Source organism: Stegastes partitus, unplaced genomic scaffold, assembly GCF_000690725.1.
Source record: "Stegastes partitus isolate 25-593 unplaced genomic scaffold, Stegastes_partitus-1.0.2 Scaffold440, whole genome shotgun sequence".
Taxonomy (NCBI): domain Eukaryota; kingdom Metazoa; phylum Chordata; class Actinopteri; family Pomacentridae; genus Stegastes; species Stegastes partitus.
Genome location: NW_007578171.1, coordinates 487349 through 499740, shown reverse-complemented (window position 1 = coordinate 499740; position 12392 = coordinate 487349). Strand labels below are relative to the sequence as shown.

Below are 12392 nucleotides of genomic sequence, written 5' to 3'. Positions count from 1 at the left end.
AAAATTTGTTTTGCAAAGGATTTGGATCGTGCAGCAGAATCAATAAGCAGAATCAGTAAAATACAAACACGCAACCCTAAGAGTAAGCGATAAATTTGGGTATTGATCAAGTAAAATGGCCGATGGTTTTCTGTGTTCTGTTTGGAATTGGTTTTTCTAATGTGTGCAGGGTAAAAGTCAGAAATCTTCTGGTCTGGATCGACCCTTCTCCACTGACGGCCTGGGTCAAGTTATTCTCAGTTTGTGGTTACATGCTATGTTTTAAAATGGCTCAAGTTTTTTTTTTTTTTGCACTTTACTAAGAAACATTATAGAAAACACTCTTTGATGAAAGTTTAGCTTTCAGTGCTCGTACGATGGAAAAGCCTTTTGAGTTCTCATATTGTTTATCTGTTTAATTTTGAAGCTCTTTAAGTTGGTGCAGCTTTCTCTGAACTCATTGATTAGTGGTTCAAATACATCTTTCAAGTGATTTATCCATACGTCTAGTGTACATTTTGAATCACTAGCTGCAGTAAAGGTGTTTATCAAAGGCAGCTCTGTGATTCTATCAGGAGCTTCTTCGCTTGAACTCAACTGTTTACAGATATTGAGTTGTTTCTTCTTGTTTTCTCACGGTGCATTTAGAGCATTTGAGAGTCCTACAGGATTGGATGTGCACTAATTTGCTTTAAGGTTTTCAGAGCAGATATTTCAACATGTCAAATGCAAGTGTACCATTTTTAACTGCTGACCTAATTTCAGGGTCATAACTGTTCTCAGGTACACCTAAATAAAACATTTTACTGATATCAGGGTTTTCTTGCAATATGTCTGCAACGAACTCTGCCGTGTTCAAAGATGCAATATTTTCTTGACAATGTGTTGCTTCTCCCACAACTTCTAATTCTCTATTCCGTCTCCATATCACTGTGTTAGCACCTGTGAAAGGCTACATGAAAACTGTGCACTAATTACAATACAAGTCAAGATGAGATAGAAAGAAGAGAGCAGGGTGCAATTTAAAGAATATGAAGGAATGGCATGAAGAGAAAGCGGATGAAGCAGATTTAAAAGTAAAGAGAAGAGGTGTTAAATGAAGAAGTTCAGAAATAAGTAGAGAAATAAGAGACTTAAGCTTGAAGTATTAGTTTGCCACACAGAATATAAGGACTGCAAGATGTTCTGATATCTACAAGAGTGCATGTCCATGTCTTTAACTACAAAACATTAGCGAGATGAAGAATGCTTATAAACGGAGCCTGAATTTAGTTGCGGTGTCAGATGTAAAATGATACTTATTTCTTTTGTCAGAAAGCAAAATGCTCAGGGCTTTACAGTTTTGACAGTTCATGACTCTTTGGCCTTTTTGGAGACAGAAGGAAGGACAGAAGGTCGGTGAGATTTTTTACCTTTTTTTTTGTGAGCACGAGTGTTCGTATTTTAATGTTTCCGGTCAACTGCACACCTGACATGCACTGAATCCTTAACCCCTTGCTGTGCAGATCTTTGGCTCAGGACCTGCAATGCTTGGCAGGCGACTCAGAAACCAGCAAGTGTGTGTGCTTTTGTGTGTGTGCATGCATGTGTGTAATCACTAGGTGTGTGGGTGCGGTGTGTGTGTCGTTGCTTTGGCTGTACATGGGTTTTTTGCCGTTAAAAAAGTCTTTCAAAACAAACAGCTAAGCAAGCGAGGCCCCATTCAAAACATGTGAGAATATATCAGCATTTTAAACTGTGCTGTAACTTCTTATTTAGTTTCCTACTCTGTCTCTGTTAGTTGAAAGCAAATGGCTGCTGGCTGAAGGCGATGCTCCTGTGAACTCTTGCCTTTTGAGCATCTAATAAAAACTGATGCATCTCTGCTGTGTGCACCACTCAAAGTTATTATTCTTAGAAATGCAACCTTGCAGTTTCTTTCAAGTGCAATCACTGAACTACATCTGTATCACTTCTGTTCCCCCCCCAGAATCATTAAAGCAGTCAGTAAGATGTCAGTATTCGCCATGTGGAGATTCATCAAGTCTAGAAGTGGCTTCATTTTTGGTTCCAAAACCACAGCTTGGAAAACCAGTCTCTGTTTACCTTCCAAGCCCAAGTAGTTCCAAAGAAATTCCTCGCTGATTATAGTTTTAAGCAGGTGATCTGTTATCTGTAATAGATTACATTCCAAAAGTAATCTTCCCGGCCTTGTTCACACTATAAATGCTTTTATGAGCCTCAGGCCTTGTACAGTATAAGTCTTTCATCTATAAGACTTTCAGCTGTGTGTTAGCTTTGCCAATAAGATATGCTGTTTAAGACTTGGCAGCTCGTCTCAGGCCTCCACAGTAAATGGTTTGCAGCTGACTTTTATGCGCAGCGGTTTCTAACTTTTCAAAAATGATTTTTGTTGCAGCCTAAAGTGATTTTGTGAGGTGAGGTTACTGACCTCCAATCCGTCAGTCACCCAGCCCTGTTTCTGCAACCTTTAACATTTACATTGAATGGAACCTTTTTTTTTTTTTTTTAAGTAATTAGCACAGTTTTCCTCCTTATTGAAAGTATTGACTTGATTTGACTCTGGTTGATTGTGGTGAGTTGATTGGAAAATCAAAGTATTGATGAAGACACATGTGTGGCAGCTTGTGTGTGTGTGTTTCTCAGCAGTGGTGGAACCTGCACTGGGAGACATTCCTTTCTACTTGACATAACTCAGTGACTACACACACACACACACACACACACACACACATTGTGTTTTAACAAGCCGGGCCTGTTGTGCTTGTTCTCTGTAAAACTGACGACTAATATATATCAGGAAGAGAAGTTACAGTGAAGATAAGTGTATGTGGGTGCATGACTGTGTGTGCAAGGAAAGCTGCACTTTAATTATTTACTGCTGAGCAACTGAAACTCCTCTCCTCCCCTCCCCTTCTCTCTCTCTCTCTCTCTCTCTCTCTCTCAGTCTACCCTATAATCCACAGTTAAGTTATAAACATAGTTAAAGTTTCCATCTCTCTCTCTCTCAACCTGGGTGGTCAAACTGTGTGTGTTTGCTTGCGTCCGTGTGCATGTGTGTGTGTGTGTGTGTTTGCCTCTTGTCCATTTGCATCTCTGTGGTTGAATGCCTGTAAAAATGTGTAGTCTTGTGGCCGCGACGTGACCTTTTATGACCCGAATTATGTTTGTTTCACCTTATAGGGCTCAGATGTGGTAGTTTAGGTTTCTTTAGGAGATAATCGCAGGAAAAATAAATCTGATTGAATTAAACACACAGGAGGTAACATGCACAAGAAAACGCTTTTTATTCGCATGTTTGTCTGTTATCTCTAAGTTTTCAAAGAGCAGTATTGGATATATCCACCGACTTTCTTTCATGCAGATCATAAGTCTATAACAGCTATAATCTGCTGTTCTATTGATCCCCAGGAATAGATTTCTACTTTTATTGAGGTCAGAGGTCAAGCTCGGCTACAGAAAAGCACCACTGCAGTCGGACAAGACAAAGAGTGGCACAATATAATCCTTCATTGCCTTTTGCTGTTCAACATTATTTCTGCGAGGCCAATAAATAGTCGGGATTGAGTTTTGATTTTGCTCTCATGCTGTGACCACAAGTATGGCGGTGTCTATTCAAGCATGTGATTGATTGCACTTGCGCCAACTGAGATGTTGTAACTTTTTCCCATTTCCAATAATAATAGTAATTGCAACAGAAACGGACTCCAGATAAAGATGCTGAGTGAAAAATAAGGACAAGCAATGCGATAAAACTGCCGGCGGTTTAACAACATACACTTTTGTTCTACAGAGTGACAGCGTTTCTACTGTTGGATGGCAGTTGCTGCTTCCCGTTTTCAGATGGGCTACTGAATGCAAAGTTGTTCAGATGTCGGAGTAAGGCTGCTTTGATAAATGCGTAAAACAGAGCTCAGTAGAAAAAAAAAAAGAAGGGGCTGTGAAGTTTTATGGCATCTCTGGGTTGTCAGGTCTGCTCAGTTTGAATAAAAACAGTGCAGCGAGTCTCTGTTTGTGTGCAAATAGTGGGTGTGCTATGTGCCCTCACTCTTTTCCTCCCTCATTTTCTCTGTACGTTGTGGTCTCTTTGTCCAGGAATCCTGGATTGAATTGGTCACAGGTGGAAAGCTCTTAGAAAGAGACATCTGAAGTCTGCCTTAAAGGTTAAGAGAAGAAGAAAAGGGCTAATATATATATATTTATTTTTTAATAACTGAGTTGCAGACCCTGTGAGTTGGTTGTACATGGGCGGTTTTGCTATGTATATATATATATAGTTTGCTTATATAATGTAAAAAAAAAAAAAGATAAATAAAAGTAAGTAAGGATGTGAAGGTCAGCCTAAACAGACAAGGTGGAAGAAGAGAGAAAAAGAGAGAAGAGGCAGCAGTGCAGGATGGTAGGAGAAGTTGCTGACACCAGTCTTTAGCTGCACAGTGTATAGACTCTCTATATGATCTGTGGGTGGCCTGAAACACTTTGCGAGAAGCGGGAGGGTAGTTTGAGCTTGTTCTGTGGAAAGTGAAACCAGCCAATCCTCTCAAGTCTTACATCAACATCAAAATGTTATTGATGTGCTCTATTTTAAGGTGAAAGCTTTGAGACTTTCTCTCGCTCTCTGTATGCCTCAGTCTCTCTCTCTCCTCTGTCGGTGTGTCTTTAAACATACCTCTCACTGCACAACTATGTGAAAAAAATAAGCAGGCTTGGCTAACTTTCCCTAAAGTTAATGATTCAGAAGAGGTGTTGGCAGACTAAATTATCACCCTGTGAAAGGACCCATTGAGATCCTACATGTGAACCACACGTATCTGCAGCAAAGCTCAACTGTGGCAGGAAAGACTGAACCTTGAACCTCCCAAATAAGAAAGAACAGAACAATCTCATCTAATTTTTGCTGATCCAAGAGGCATGTTAACCTAATTTTAGATCTAAAAGTGCCAAAGACGATGTTTTCTAAGTGATGTATTGGTGAAATATTATCCTTCAAGGTGTTACTGTGTTGAACGCTTTTTTTTTATTTCTCTGCTACGGTGGATTCAGATGTGTGCAGGTTAACCATGCAAGCCTTAAACCACTTAACTGGTGTTTCAGATGGTGCAGCCTCTGAGGCGTTCCGCACATGCACCTCCTTGGACCAATCCTCCCGTATGAAAATCATGAGAGGAAAAATCCCCCCAGATGAAAGAGCAGAAAGTGAGCCGGTGTAATATGACAGCTAAATTGACGGCATTGGGCAGACTAAGCTGAGTGTTCTGAAGGTCTAATGAAAGGTTTCTTTGAGAGGCCATGTCAGCAGGTGAATGGAGGTGAAATATGTAGGCTCCCCCCTCCTCCTCCTCCTCTTCCTCCTCCTCCTCCTCCTTCTCCACCTCTTCCCACCTGTCCTCTGCTCTCCCATGTCTCTCTCCACCTCTTTCTCTGGGCTGAAAAGAAAGCCTGTCTGTGCTCTGATAGCCAGAGTTATTATCAGCTCCAGTGGTGGTCTGAGACCTGCGCATGTGTCACTGAGGACCACAAATACTCATGAAAGCTCCAATCTATATCATGCATAACTGGTGTCTATCTATCTATCTATCTATCTATCTATCTATCTATCTATCTATCTATCTATCTATCTATCTATCTATCTATCTATCTATCTATCTATCTGGATGTTAACAGAGGGAGTTATTCCACTCCAGCTACCAGATACCTTTGATGGCCCTGCATGATTTATAGCAGCATTAAAAAGCTGTTGCCAGCGTTTGCATTTTTATTTTATGTTTCTTCCTCCTTGCATGAAGAGATGCTGTGACTTATTAGTGCGACAGATTTTCCCGAGGACAGTGTTTGGGTGTGCGTGGAGGGGCAGGTGGTTGAGTGAGGGGCAGATCAGTGAGACTGCAGTCTGTGCCGCACGCATTTCAATGATTCGATTTCAAATATCACACTGCAGCTTTCCTGGGAAGTTTTTTTTTTTTCTACTTTAGAAAAACAAGAAGTAGGAGAAGTGAAATGTTGATTTAAAAAAACTGCTTTGGTGTGCAAAAATGGTGCCGTTTTAATTTACTCAAAAGTCCTTCTGATGCCACTGGACGCACTGAACAAAATAAAGAGGAAATTAAATTAAATAAACTCACCAGGACGCGCATAAATGATAGTTGAGGGTTTTATTATTGATGTTTCCTTGAAAACACCCTCCGCAATGCACCAGCGGTTTGATTGACTTTGGCAATTCTATTAGACTTCGGAATAAACACATAATAAATTGAATCACACTCTTCATTCTTCATTATCTCTGTTTTTATGTTTGTGTCTAAATGAATCGTACTTTTCATTGTTCAAACTCCAGCTTAAGACAAAAATGGAATCTGACACCACCTTGCATCAGGCCTCTGGGCTAGTGAGAGACAATATGTTGTTCTAATATGCTAATTTTTTTGCATTACGGATTCAGTGAAAATGAGCATGTGAGATGATCACACCATTAAAAGTTAGCATTAGCAATAGAGTATGCTAATCAGACCAGATGGGACTATTCTGTTTGTGTAAATTAACTCTGTCTACTTCTTTGTCATTAGACCTGAGAAGATAATTCCTGACAGGCCTTTGAAAATGCTTTCATTAGAAATATGCCATATTTATGAGAAATATGTTGGCAGCAACATATTTATTGAAATATCTGACTTAAAGTGAAAAACGTAGGTACTCCCATAAAGAACACTGGTGTGTGCACTTCATTTCAGGAATTGCTGTAATTTACTTCCTTTGATCTATTTCCTTCGAAGGTATTTACATGCTATTTCCTACCAAAACAATGCCCAAGGTTTTGAAGTGAGGGAACGCTCTCGTCATTATGAAGGTTTAAAATAGAGAACATTTGTGAAAATGTGCCAGACTTTGTGGTAACTTTCCTTTTTTTATCTGCGCTGATCTGTATGGTCTAACAACATAAACGGATCAGAATATTAAATCCCCCGACAGCTGACGTAAATAGCATTGATCATCCCGTTACAATTCAATGTTCTGTCTGCAAGAAAATGGGGTTGTGGCGTTCATGCGGATGTTCTGGTGGATGATCTGTTCCTCCAAGCTCAGATCCCAATCTTATCAAACTTCCAGAGCATCGGAACAAGCCCGATCTATTGAGCCCCGATTCTGCAGCCAACAGCACCCATGGGATCCACAATCAGCGTCCTGGTGCCAGACACCATAGAGATTCTGTATTCATGTCAGTGCTGGTTTGGCAACACAAGGGGAGCCTACACAATACCAGAGGAGTGGTTTTAAAGTTTTGGCTGATTGGTGTGTATGCAAATTGGCAGTAGTGGATTTGAGCATGTAATCCTTGAATACTCAGTTGATTGCACAGTTGTTTGTTTTTATGCTCTTTTCCATAAGTCATGAGTCCTTTATCTCTTTTCCCCCCTATAGATTCTATATCAGTCTGATTACATTCGTGCTGAAGGATTTTGCTGAACATTACTGAGGGAATTCAAACTGTTTGGCTGCGGTGACCTTATGGTGCCATTATGTCCACTTCTTCTTTTGATTCAAACTAAGATTTTTGGTGATTTTTTTGAGCTTACAGCAACGAAAATTTTAAATGTATTTTATATTACACGCCTACATTTATCCCCTGTACAAAACACTGGAGCTATTCTAGCTGAAAACTCATTATATATTATACTTTTTTTGCTTTTAGCAGGGATTATCAGTTCTAATTTAGTTAGCACATCATTGGCCACGTGGGGAAAACATCAGCCTGCAGAACCAAACTACCTGCTGTCTTAGGCAGCAAACTTCTGTGTTAAGGTTTTTTTTTTTGTATCCTCAGAATAGTGTCATTATCCTAACAGCACTGAACAAACTGTCTCACAGCCTAGTATCCCTTTTTGGCCAAAACCAGTATTAGTTTTCCACCACTGTCCCCGGGCATGGTCTGGCTCTCTGGCTCCATAATCCAGGGCATATTCTAAGATCCTTAACCCAGCAGCAAGCTTTGTTTTTGGGCTTTAGTCCAGCTCTGCTCTTGGGAGGTCCAACAGTTCCTCCAAACCCCCTCTAGTCATTTTTTTTTCAGTGTGAAGGATTTTTATTTTCAATCACGCTGTCCCAATCCCCAAGACAATTAGAGGTTTCCACAGAGCAGTTTACAGAAAGTGCAGAGCAACAGAATGTTGTTTTGGAAAGTGGTAATCGTCCCTTGTGTGAGTGAATGGGTTTGGAACGGCAACATTAATAGCAAGAAAAAACAAGACAGAAAAAGAAATAGGTTTCTTATCTTTTAATAATTTTTTACTTACTAGAAATCTTGTTTATCTAAATCCCTCAAAAGTCGAGGTTGTCCAAGAAAATTAAATGTTCTGCATTGACATTCATTGAAATTCCTCACCAGATCTTATGCAAATTCCAAAGTGAGACTAGAACGTGTTTTTCATCATTTCATTGCTTGTGCTATTTATCTTGCTTCAATCCACAAGTAACACCAGAGATCTAAGTCTTTGACACACAGGTTGCACAGTAAGCCTATCACACAGTGTTAATAGATCTTTAAAACCTGTCAGATTTATGCTTCTAATACAGAATGTGTGTTGAGGAAACAGCTAATTTTCCCTCCTTGTGTCATATTCTATCTTCCAACATTTTACAAGGCGCTGAGTTCCACTAAAAAAAATGCCCTAATAAGTTCTGGTTTAGTGTTAAGTGACCTCTTACAGTCTCATGAGACAGCATCACTCATTGTGGCAAACACCCCAAAACAATATACTGCATGTTCAAATCATAAAGCCCTCTGGTGGCCATAGATGGGAGGAAGTCAGCTGTCTTCATAGAGAGGAGGTTGTGGGGTGGATGGATGGATCGACAACACATCGAGCTTTAACAAAGGAAACTGCTGTTTGCTTGTGTTTATAACTAGTCGCACTCGATACAGTTTCTTTGAATCGTGACCATTCATTTTGTAGTCCATTCTGCACTGTATAATCTGGCATTCTGCTATAGGGGGAAAAGAATCCATGAAATATTTGCTTGCAGGGAGACGAGCTCTGTGATTAAAACACATATTTGCTATCTTTGAGACTTTGGGTTTTGTGTGTTGTTGGTTGGTAGGTTGGTGTTTGCTGTTTGCATGTTGCCTTTGATCTTTTATCTTTTTTTCTTTTTTATTTTTATTTTTTTTTTTTTTTTTTTTTTTTTTTATCCAGACCATTAGCATGGCATTGTTACATCCAAAGAAGGTTAGCTATGTAGAGAGAAATTTCTTATACGTTTATTTTTGGCATATCTCCTGTCACCACTGTGCTCGTACATGTATGGGTTGCATTAGGAGGCAGTGACCTACATACATGTGCATTTAAAAGAACACAGAACGTACTGCACTGAAGCTACAAGGCAACTGTTAAAACAAATTCCCCACATTCTTTTTGCGTGAGAGAACATTTTAGCTCCAAATATTTGTCTAAGGATAAAACAGAAATTAGGTTCAAGGCAATTAATGCAGCATTAATAAATTAAAACCAGCCAATGTTGCTCCGCAGCCTTTTACCAAATCCATTAAGCAGTCGATTTTGAGGTTTAAAATAATGATGTTGAACTCATTCACCTCTTATGTGTACACATGACTCCTGCAACCAAACCAAACACTGCTGTCTCTGTCTCTCTCTCTCTCTCTCAGCCATTATCTTGTCAGCATGAAGTCATTGTCTGAGCCAAGCCCAATGATGTAATTTCCTTCATAAACAAGTCCAACTTCCTCTTGAGGGTCCATATCAGCTGAGTTTATCCTGTGAGTGCCCCAGCGGGACTTGTTTCAGAGTTTCTTGCCTCCCTCACATACAGCTGAACTACTTTCTACAGTTGCATGCGACCGTAGTCACTGTTTTCTCTTCACCAGACTTTGTTTAGTTCTACAGTGTTTGACACAGAATAAGAATAGGCTATTGGTGTACTGCAGAACCACAAAAAAACTTTCTTGGTGAGACAAATGTCCTATAAATCATTCCTGTCTCTATGTAGTCTGCTTTAATTACCCTGACTCATAGCACAGATTAACTGAGCGAAAGCATCTGACTTTTTGCTGTTTTTTTTTTTGTTTTTTTTGGTGCAGCCGTGTTTGGTTTGTTCAGCAATGTGGATCAACTGTGCAATCAGTGCTCAGGCATAATGTGGGATTCAACAGCTTCACTCTGACCATTTAAAAGGCACTGCACAGAACAGAGGCCGTATTCCTGTAAGCAAAGGTAAAGAAACAGACTACAGTATGAAATGTTTTTTGGAGGCTTTTATGGAGTTAGGCACAGCTGTAGCCTGCCTGCAACAACATGGGCTGGGTTATTGTATTTAGCCAATGTAATCACAATCTAGATGAGTTTTAAAGCTGCTGGTTGCTGGCGGGGGAAAAAGAGCCCTGTTTTCTTTGCCAAATCCCCTCCTTGCTCTGTTTCTCATGGAAGGTTGATATGGGTTAGGAGTTTAGAACTGCTACACACCCATGTGTTTTAACAGTCCTCCACCACATGTGTTATCAGCTGAGCCATGAATGTGGGAAAGCCCCGCAGGCAGGATGACATCATGCCCCGTGTAAAACTAGGTATATTTTAACACACGAGGGCGTAACTGCGAGAATATAGGAAACGGGAGAGATTGCTGAAAACAACTGAAACTAATGAAAACAAACAAAGATAGAGATTCCCACTAACTGCTGACCATAGATGGTAAGATTCAATGCAGGGGTGACAATATCAAATACTGACAGTCTGGCCTGTAGTGGTTGTGTTGCCACAACATTGCTAAAGCAATCGATTTTTGGCTTCAAGTCTTGCATGCAATACCCGATTTTAAAGCTCTGACACAGTTAGCTGCTCTGTGTCGAAATGCTAGTCAGCTGTTTATTATTGAAATGCTTTAACAGCTAAAGCTCCTCTGCATGTGCTATCAGTTTAGCCATAATGAGTAAGAAGCCCAGTGGCAGAGTGACATAATTTATAGTTGAAAACTAACACACAGGGGTGGAACTGGAAAATAGTAGGGAATCTTTGGAAATAAGTGAACGTTAAGAGAGACTGGAAACAATGGAAACAATGATGGCTGCAGTTTTTCTGGAGACGATGATGATGATATGCTGTAATTCACTTACATTAGAAACTTGAGCATGTTGAAGTAATTGCCTTTGACAGGAATACAAACAGTGAGCACAGTGTCTCATCAGCGCTGAGCAGAGCAATAGAAGACAGACAGCCTCTTCAGCAGTGGAGCCTACATTTTAGACTCCTCAAATGGATGTGGGCTCTATTCAACAAAACACTGGTAATGACACAAGATCGGTCAAATAATTGTAGCTACAGAAGTTTCTTTCAACGTGTCAGCTCACAATTGAGTGACGTTCTGTGTCCTTGTGGATTTTTAAAAAGTGGAGCAGACATTTAAATTAGATACTGAATAGTTGAATCACCTTGCCACAAGAAGCAAGTCTAATGGAAAAAACTGCCAGGCAGTGCAGTAGTTTTCTAAAATGTTGTGTTACAGTATACAATGAAACATCACCTAAATGTCAAATGATTCAAAACTGTATCACCTCTCAATAACTGCTTTACTTCTAAACTGAACCGTAGGTGTTTGCTCTTGTGTAAAAATTAAAAACTAACATTTTTGATTGACTAAACTAAAAATACAGGTCGCGCACCAGGAACGGAATGCAGCACAAGTCAGTACACCTGTCATTATCACGATTTGAATCATTTTATTTTTCTCCAAGTCTTTTTTCAATACTATTTTTGATTTTTAATTCTCTTTGAACAGGAGGATACCAAATCTCTGGAGACATGTTCTGCATTTTGTTCTATTGCATTCAAGTCAGGTGACATACTGGGCACAGGTCATGGTTTTCCCTGTTTTTTTTTTGTTTTTTTTTGTGGACTGGGAACCATCTTGTTAGCCATAATTTAGGTATATCCACAATCATTCATAGTGTCTATAAAAGTCACTTCCCCAACACTTTTTGCACTAACGCCACCCCGTATCATTACACTCCCACCTCTGGCTTCACTGCTGGAACTACGCATTCACTGTGGCAGTCAACTTCATGCCAAACATGCTGGACATCAGCTGAACTGAGCAAATGTATTGTCTGAGCAAAGGATGTGCTCCCAGTATTCATCAGGCTCATTTTTATGCATTTTTAGCAAAGTTTATTCTCACAGTTTAGTGCCGAAAACCAAACAAGGATTTTTTTTTTTCCCCCCACGAGGATTCTATTTTGAGGTTCACGTAAAGCACAGTCCTTCACACTGTCTGGGCTGTCACAGAAATTCCCATTGATAACCCCTGTGCCAAGTCTGAAGCACTTGCCCATCTGTTTTTCAGAGATAGATTGTGAAAGCAGTCCACTGTCTGTGGAGTAATTTTACAAGGATGGCCACTGAGGTCCTGAT

At 39.9% G+C, this 12392-nt stretch overlaps 1 long non-coding RNA gene across 2 annotated transcripts in view; it reads left to right on the top strand.

Moving 5' to 3' along the window:
* LOC103360441 (uncharacterized) overlaps positions 1-12392 on the top strand; it is a 104081-nt gene that overhangs the window by 34909 nt on the left and 56780 nt on the right. The gene's annotated exons all lie outside the window — the stretch shown is intronic.